The sequence below is a fragment of the Hibiscus syriacus genome, unplaced genomic scaffold (assembly GCF_006381635.1).
Source record: "Hibiscus syriacus cultivar Baekdansim isolate YM2019G1 unplaced genomic scaffold, ASM638163v2 tig00110637_pilon, whole genome shotgun sequence".
Lineage (NCBI taxonomy): Eukaryota > Viridiplantae > Streptophyta > Magnoliopsida > Malvales > Malvaceae > Hibiscus > Hibiscus syriacus.
Window position 1 is genome coordinate 5,884,992 of NW_024062808.1, and position 9,169 is coordinate 5,894,160.

The following is a 9,169-nucleotide window of genomic DNA, read 5'->3' on the forward strand; positions in this document are numbered from 1 at the left end:
ACCCTTAAATATATAACAAATTCAAACTCGTATTACAAAATCATCTTATGTGTTTTAAGTGCATTCATGACTGTCATTTTCTCGAGAAACAAATGAAAAAGGCAGAAAGCAAGAAAGAACAACTCAACTGAAGTGAGATATGGTACTGTTATTCCCGGTCAAAGTTCATGGCAGATTCCTTTCCATCCATATCTGCTTACCGTTTCCCCAAGAAGTGAATATTTTTCAACTATTCAAATCTTTTCTTTTACTTCAAACAAACCCCATTTTTGTTCTTATTCTCTTCAAAAATAAAAAATCTTACTTTAATCAAGTTTCATCATTCCCATGAACTATGTTTCTCCTTTATCAGAACTCTCTCTGCTTTGCACACTTATCTAAGTGCATTAAAATATACAAACTTGTTTTAGCTAAAACCCACTAATCTTTCCTACAAAAACAAATGATTTGATCCCAAAAAATCCACCTAAAAAATGGGTTTTTGTTTATCTTCAAGACCCTTGTTCCTTTTCATTTCATTCCTTGTTTTGTTTCCAAATCTTAAGCCTTCTCCAATGGTGGAATCAGGTTCAGACATCACAGCTCTGGTATACAAAGGATGTGCAAAGCAGGCGTTCACAGATCCAGCGGGGTTATTCTCCCAGGCTCTTTCAGCTTTGTTCCAAACATTGGTTTCACAATCCATGAAACTAAGGTTTTACAAGACGACGACAGGGACAGCTCAGACCACCATTAATGGTCTGTTCCAATGTAGGGGGGACCTAACGAACAACGACTGCTACAAGAGTGAGTCAGCTCCCAACTTTATCCGACAAACTCTGTGGCAAATCCATTGCTTCAAGGATCCAACTTCACGGCTGCTATAAGTCGTACGAGGTTGCCGGATTCCCACAAATATCTGTCATGCAAATGCTGTTAAAAGCTTGCGGCGGCGGCGGAATTGGATTTCAAGAGAAAAGGGACACTGCCTTCTCGTATCTGGAGAATGGGGTTATCAGTGACCTTGGATTCCTTACCAAGAATTACCAATCTGTTTACGTTTTGGGACAGTGTGAAAGTGACGTGGGGGATTCGGATTGTGGTGCTTGTGTTCGAATTGCAGCTCAAAGAGCTCAAGTCGAATGCGGAGAAGCGATTGCGGGTCAAGTTTATCTACATAAATATTTCATTGCGTACGCATACCATGTCAATGGAATTCCTAAACGATCATCGTCGTCTTCATGGTCATCCTCATTCTCACATGATTCATCTTCTTCATCAGGCCAAGATACAGGGAAAACAGTGGCGATTATACTAGGAGGGGCAGCTGGAGTTGGATTTGTTGTTATTTTGTTGATGTTTGCCAGAAATGCGATGAAATACCACGACGGTATGCCATTTCTTTTTAATCATCTGCAAGATTTCTCCATTACTGCTTCATGTTTTTTATTTTTATTTTTTTGGGGTTGCAGATTCTTGAAGTGAGCTCATTCGAAGGTGTAGAATGTAGAGACTTTTCTTCTCTTTGTTGATTCGATGCGACTCCTTTCCGTGTTGAATTTTCAACAAAGAGTTAGGCTGTAACACCTTCAGACCGTCTCATACCGATGTAGGTGACCCAATCCGATCTAAGGTGTTATATTAGGGCTACCGGAATGACCCACAATAAAAATTTAGGAAAAATTAATTTTTTTTGTTAAAACGTGTAAAATCATAAAACAATTTATAATTAAATACAATTTTACAAAACCATTCATATATTACAAACGTAATTAAAATTATATAAGTTCCAGACTCAATATATATGTAAAAAAATGATCAAATGTGACCTACATGCCCCCTAATTACATTGTACCGTACTCTGCAAGCAAAGTCGAAGGAACTCCCAATACTGAAGTTGATAGTTGTACTAGATCGATTCTTTTAACCTAAAATGGTGATTAAATAGTGAGCTTTGGGAAGCTTAGTAATACAGAAATACCAAATGAATGCAATATGCCATCGGGTATAAGGTAAAGCATAAATTCCTTAGCGAGACAATCATCATCAGATTCTAGTGGTGAATTCAGATTCCATTAGCTAAGTCTTCAGTTACAAACATGAATTTATGGTCTAAATGAAATATTCAGAGAGAGACAAATTCAAAAAATTGAATGGGGGAGTCTAGTGTGTTCTAACAAAACAAAGAAATGTGTACAGATCATTTAAAAACATTAGTAGTGTAAAACATATTTTAAAACCACAGTAATATCCTTCAACCAAACACTGATATGTAGTTCCCCAGAACTGCATCCATAAGGACTTACCCTAGGCCCATTGAGCGTATGAGCCAACTTAAGGGAATATCTTGGTGCATGAGAGCCTACCAAAGGGAGTACCTTAGGGCTTAAGAGCCTACCCAAGGAAGTACCTTGGGGCCTTAGAGCCTACCCAATGAAATGCCTTGGGGCCTCAAAGCCTACCCAAGATCACCTTAGGTCCGTAAGGAATTACTAGCTTGATTAGAGATGAACCTCTATACTATAGAATCCTACCCAAATAGTATCCCAATAATCGGTTCATACAGTAAACAGTAGATTTACATGATCCATAAATCAAGAACGATTATATTTTCCAGTGAAAATAGGTAATCATAGAGCACATATCATGTAGATATAGTTCATAAACAGTGAATCAATACATCAGTAAATTAGAATATCGAACAATTAAAAGATTTAATAAATTAGTAACTTCGGTAAATCACATTTCAGAGCAGATAAAATAATCATATAGCACATAGGGAAAACACTAGAGGATCCAATTATTTTTCGGAGGTACTTAGTAATTATCAAGCGGGGAAAACATGAAACTTCTGCAAACTAATTGAATTTCAGAAATGAGATCCCTATAAAAAGAGGGTTTGATAGCTAGTGGATTCATCAGCCATTCAATAAGTGATTTATTAAGATCATATAGTATTTGAATATATCAACAAGGTATTCCGAAATTATTGCATCAAATTTATTTAGGATTAAGACATTCCTAAAGTGATCCCATCAATCAGGCTTATCAAGACATTTTAGACATTTAATTCCTGAGAAATTTGATAAATCAATTTAATAAGGGTATGCAGCGATTTAAATATTTTTTTGGATTTCAAGCATCTTAACAAGTTTCCAATTTTAATCGCACTGTAAAATTCCCAACAAAGGCGACACTTATATATTATGCAGGTAGAGAAACTTCACGAATATTCATTTCTTAAAACTGGTTGTACTGTAGAATTGAATGATCACCTTCAAACCTCTTTGGACTAATCATGAGGAGAGAAATAGGTATTTAATCAGTATTTATTTACTTCCTGTATTGTAATAGTATTAGGGATGATCGACCTACTTAGGTCGTACTCTAAAAACCTGAGGGGCGTTACAACATTTAAAGCTTCACTAGTATCTTCAGAAGTTATCCAAAGACATTTGCTTAATTCAAGTCATGAAGGTATTTAGATCATTATGGTATTTGAGGTAGATTTATTCATTCCATAGGTTAAGGGTATTCAGTCATTCCAGAACTTAAGGGTATTCAGTCATTCCAGGGTTTGGGGGTATTTTGGTCATTTTATAGTTCAAGGGTATTTCAGTTCTTTCTTTCCATCCAGTATTTCCATTTAATTCAAACTTGTCATTTATTTCAGTCATTTCAGACAATTCAGACATAAAAAGTACTTCCACGGTGTTAGCCTTTAAGTACTTGCTCAAAAACCAGGAATCCTAGGTTTTGAGCCTTTACGGAGGTCATGAAGTAATTATCAATGATTCTCTGGAGAAATCATGAAATTAACAGGTAAATCAGTAATTTTATCAGGTCGAAACCAATTATCGTGTCAAATCCACTAATAAGAGCAATTCCATGTCATTTTGTACATCTTAGGGGCAATTTCGTAATTTCTTGTCTGGGTATTTTTGGTATTACAACTTTTAATAGGGATAATCAGAATTTATGGTTTATGCGGTTGACCACGTCGTTGATTAATCACTGAAATTGGAATTATTTAATACTAGACTTCTAATTTCTGATAGAGTCATCCGAGTCTTATTAATTGACATACTTTTTACTGTATTCAGATTGAGTTTAGAGATGATTAACTACATACGTGTGACTAAATATATTCATCCATGTATTAACCAATACCAACATGTTCTATAAAGAATGCAAAAGATAGTAATGTATTACTTCTATTTTCAAGCCATATCGATTAACTAATTGAACTCCATTTGATCACCCTTGAACTTTAATTCCACGTATCATAATGTCTCGGATACATGGCAAAACCAATTACATTAGAAACAAAACTTAAACGTGAAAAATCGAATTGAATCAGGAAATTAAATGCCGAAAAACAACTTACCGAGTTTGAATTTAACAAAACGAACTTCGGATTCGAGCTTAGGACGTCGAAAAACAAAAAAATAACTTTTTGAAAATTTTTAACTTTTTGGTCAAAGTTAACGGTCAACGGTCAAGTCAAAGTCAAATGATAGATCGGTTCGGGTTGACCCAGTTCGATCAAACATAACCGGTTCCAGAAGAGTCATGGATTGCCAGAGGAGCCCCATGCGCACTACCAGTGCGTGCGGCGGTGACGAGGGTCGTTTTAGGCGGCTGATCTTTCCCCGTTCATCTACATACTCGAATCAATATAATAATCACCCAAAATCAAAACAAAACTCGCCGAAATAACCCAAAAATATAACACCAAGCTTACCTACGCCGTCAATGAAGAAATCAACAACCATGTTATGACCCACGGGTTGGGTTTCGAGCGGGCGGTGACGGCGTCTAGATCGACAAAAATCGAGGGAAAACCTAGCATCGGGGGTGAGTTTTTGATGAACTTCTACGGCTTTTTTCACGACGATCGACAGCTGATTTCGGTGAGTGGTAAAAGGTCTTTTGGTCGTCGGTCGACGACGAGTCGAATGGAGGTGGGCTGAATGGTGGCCGGGCAGTGGAGGATTGGTGAGGGTCGACGGAAGTACGATTATGGGGTTAAGGAATTGGGAATTAGGGATTTTAGGGTTTAAATATTATAATTCGAACTTAAAACGATAATATATATATATATATATATATATATATATATAATATAATACAAAAAACATAAACAGTGCCTTAGCCTAAACATCTAAGGCATGGACGGCCACCTGGGGTTAGGGGTTTAAATCCCCGTAGCTATTTAACCCGTATATTTTTTTACAACAGGGAAAAATATGAGTAAATTCAGAGTTAAGTCCCTGAACTTCTTGTATATGCTAAATCGAGCTGTAAATTCTGTAAACTTACAATTTGGTCCCAAAATTTATTAAATAAGTTTATAATTTTTATTTTTATTTCAAAATAGGTTGTGACATAGGCATTAGGGTGAAGCTTTGAAAATGTAACACAGTGCTAAAAGTGTTTCTTTCATTTAAGTGTTTTTTATACCTTTGGATTTTAAATATAATCAAAATTTAATATCATTAGTATTAAAAAAATTAATACCACTTGTTATATTAAAGATTAAAGAGCGAGTTGAACTCAATGTTTTTAAAACTGGACCGGACATTGAACCGATGAAGGTACTGGTTCACTGGTTCAACCGCGGTTGAATCGGATTTTATATAAAATAATATTTTTTTTCAATTTTACATAATATTCAAAGTAATATTAATATATATGTAACACTTTTTTAAGTTTACAATATTAAAAGGTATAAAAATATCACAAGTCATAACATATATAAATTAAAAACTATAAAATCAAGTGAAACAAAATGATTCAAATCAACTACAACATAATATTTAAGGTAAACCATATTAAATAATAAATATAATTATATAACTATAATAAAAAAAATAAAATTGAGGCTTAAAAAAATCATAACAGATAATATCATTTGGTTTAATTTAAAAAAAAAATAATCTCACATGACTAAGAAACATAGAAGAGCATCCCAAAAGTTTATAGAGTAAAAATATGAGAACAAAACAATCTCATGTCTAAGAAACATAGAAGAGCATCCCAACTTACTTCTATAAATAATAGAGGTAATTTGACATTCAAAATCATGGAGTCTTTTGGTGAGCACAGAGCGAACTATTCTTTTGCTTCAATTGAGCTCAAATTTAGGCTTCAATCGAATTCTAATTTTTTTTGACTTCGAGCCTTTTCGAGTTCAAGTTTTAATATTATATTTCGAGTTCGATTTGAACTTGATAATTTTTAGCTCGTGAGTTTTTGAGTCGAGTTGAGTTTACTTTTAAAGTTTTCGAGTTCGAGTCGAGCTCAGCAATACTCGAATTTGACTTGGCTCATTGAACAAACAACGTCGTTTGGTTTTATTTTTTTTAAAAGAAAAAAAGTGAACCGGCGGTTAAAACTGGTTTTGCCAGTTTTCAGCCGGTTCACCCCAATTTTCAGTCGGTTCTACCGGTTCATTGTCAAACCGATTTTGTGAGGTAACCGGACCGGATAGGCCACTGGTTCACAGTTCAACCGGTTGAATCGACCGGTTAGTCCGGTTTTGATAACCATGGTTAAACTCTTCAAATTTAATAAATTTTTGATATGATATTATTTGAAGTTCTTAAAATTTTCTATTCAGAAATAAATTAATTAATTTTTCCATCAAGATCATAAATTTCATATCTAAAATTATACCCATTAGATTTTTAATTTTAAAATCCATCCATTAATTCATTTAAATTAGATTTTAAATATTTAAAAAGTAATTTGATGTTAAATAAAAATTAAATATAGTAAATAAAAGTTATCGTGGAAAGGCAATATATGGAGATAGAAAACTCCGAGTTTTATTGAGAAGTACTCAAATAATAATCATTAAATTTTAATACTAAAAGTGATCAAATTGAGGAAAAGTGACTAAACTTTACAACTTAATCATAATATATGGACCAATAATAAAATTTAACTAAACGTATTCAACTACTATTGTTTGATTTATCAATAAAATTTCAAAATACAAGGATTGAAAACAATTAGATTAAAATATAAGAACTAAATTTATAATTGTAATAATAATTTTAATTAAAAATTTCCAAGAAATAAAATAAAATAAAATAATTAATCAATTAAAACACCTAGGCAGGGTCAAAACTCCATAATTTCGCGGAAGTTAAACTGACCTTTTTGTGTATCTTGCTTTTGATAATAATATTCTCTCTCGCCCTGATCGTCGTCGGAGATGATTTCGACGACGAGAATCGGGTCCATTTCCGTCGTTATAACAAGAAGAACATCATTATACCTAAACTAAAAGGAAACAACGGCATATTTAACAAAATTTTCTTTTAAAAGCTAAATTATGAGCGATTTGAAAACTCTATTCCAGCTCTTGGAACTCAACGTCATCTGGGCACAAGATTTGGAGCGATATGTCGCCGTCGCAAGATGCGAACCTACGCGGTGGTTTGGGTCCATTCGGAGATAAAACTCTCGACCCGAATCGACAACCGAGGTCACGTCAACCCGACGTGGAACGACAAGTTCATTTTCAAGGTGGACGAAGAGTTACTTTACCGCGAAACATCTGCGAACATGATCGAGATCTACGCCGTCCATTGGTTCCGTGAAATCCACGTGGGAACTGTTCAAGCCATCATCTGAAATCTCATTCCTCACATCACTTCCAGGCCGAATCGGCGAGACGAAGTTCAATTAGGGACGACGTTCGTCGCGCTTCAGGTTTGGAGTCCATCGGGACGGCCGCAAGGGATATTGAACATTGGGGTGACGTTGATTGATAGCTCGAAGAGGAGCATGCCGTTGTATCTTCAAATGGGGTCATCGGCGATTGGGTACAATCATTTAATGGGCGAAGAAGAGTACCCGGTTTCCACCGCTTCGAAAAGCAACGACGATGAAAACCCTAGTCCTTTGCCTAAACCGAAGCTCCGACGAACCAAGAGCGATTCGAGTTCAGTTTTCCCTTGCGATTTGCTGCCTAAGATACCCGGCGGCGGCAGTTCTGTGGTTAACGGGTTTGAACCCGTGAAGAGGAGAGACTCCATGGTTAACGGGTTTGAACCCGTGAGAGGGGAGGCTCCATGGTAAATTACTCCGTCGAGAATATTTATCCGGGAAAGGGTAAATCGGGTTCGGTTGGTAACGGATCGGAGGAGGGTAATCAAAAAGGAAGTTCCATGGTAAATTTCCCCGTTTCAAAGATCACTTATAAAAAGGTAGCATCTAGGGGGAGCTCCATGGTAAATTACACCGTCGGGAAACTTAATCCCAGAAAGGGAAAAGAAGGTTCAGTTGTTAACCGGATGGAGGATCCGGGAAGAAAATCAAATTCAAGGTCGGTTGTTAACGGTCGGAGAATCCGGGAAAGGGAGGGAGAAAGGGAAAATCAGGATCAGGCTCTGTAGTTAACGGGTTGAAAACACCGCAAAGAAAGTCACCGAGCGGGTCGTACGTCGGGGCTCCAAGAAAAGCGGGTGGGGAGAAAGCTTGGACCAATTCAGAAGTAGGTCCGTCGCCGTCGGAAGTGGCGGAGAATATGGCGAAAAACATGCACCATAACAGATTCGATGACTGCGAGAGTTCCCTATTAGGTTGGAGTGTAGAAGACGACGACAGCATCGAAGGGCTTCGATCCAAGCTGGAGCGGTGGAGGAATTAACTAACGCCGGATCGCGACTGGAGCAGCGACGGTTCTAGTACCTGGTCGGGGTCTAGCTTTAGTCCTCCGAACGAAGAAGACATGCTAGAAGACACTCCGACGGTGGCGGATCGTTTGCATGCTTTGGTAACATTTGTGGGTGCCATATTTCCATTACTTGCGGCGGAGGCGGTGAGGAAGCACCGGTAATAGAAGGCATCGAGCACTCGATAGCTCCATTGCAGATGACATGAGTTACTTTTGAAATAGACAAAAAGATAGTCAGGGACTTAATTAAAAAGAAAGTAAATATTGAGTGGCCATATATACAAATACCTGGAATTAAAAAGGTTTGGATAACTTTTTATTCAGTTTGTGAGCTCTTTTTTTTTAATTTAAGTTTAATTATTCGTAATATTTATTTATTAAATTTACTAAACATTATATTATTATAATTATTTGTTAAAATATTTTTAAAATATTTATTATTAAATAATTACATTGTATAACTATAAAATGAAATATAGATTTTGATTACTATTAGATAAG

The 9,169-nt window shown here is 36.0% G+C and overlaps 2 pseudogenes; both read left to right on the plus strand.

Moving 5' to 3' along the window:
- The first annotated feature begins 473 nt into the window (after nt 1-473).
- LOC120136933 lies at nt 474-1,459 on the plus strand (annotated as a pseudogene).
- Nucleotides 1,460-7,186: 5,727 nt separating this feature from the next.
- On the plus strand, nt 7,187-8,822 carry LOC120136750 (annotated as a pseudogene).
- Nucleotides 8,823-9,169: the final 347 nt, after the last annotated feature.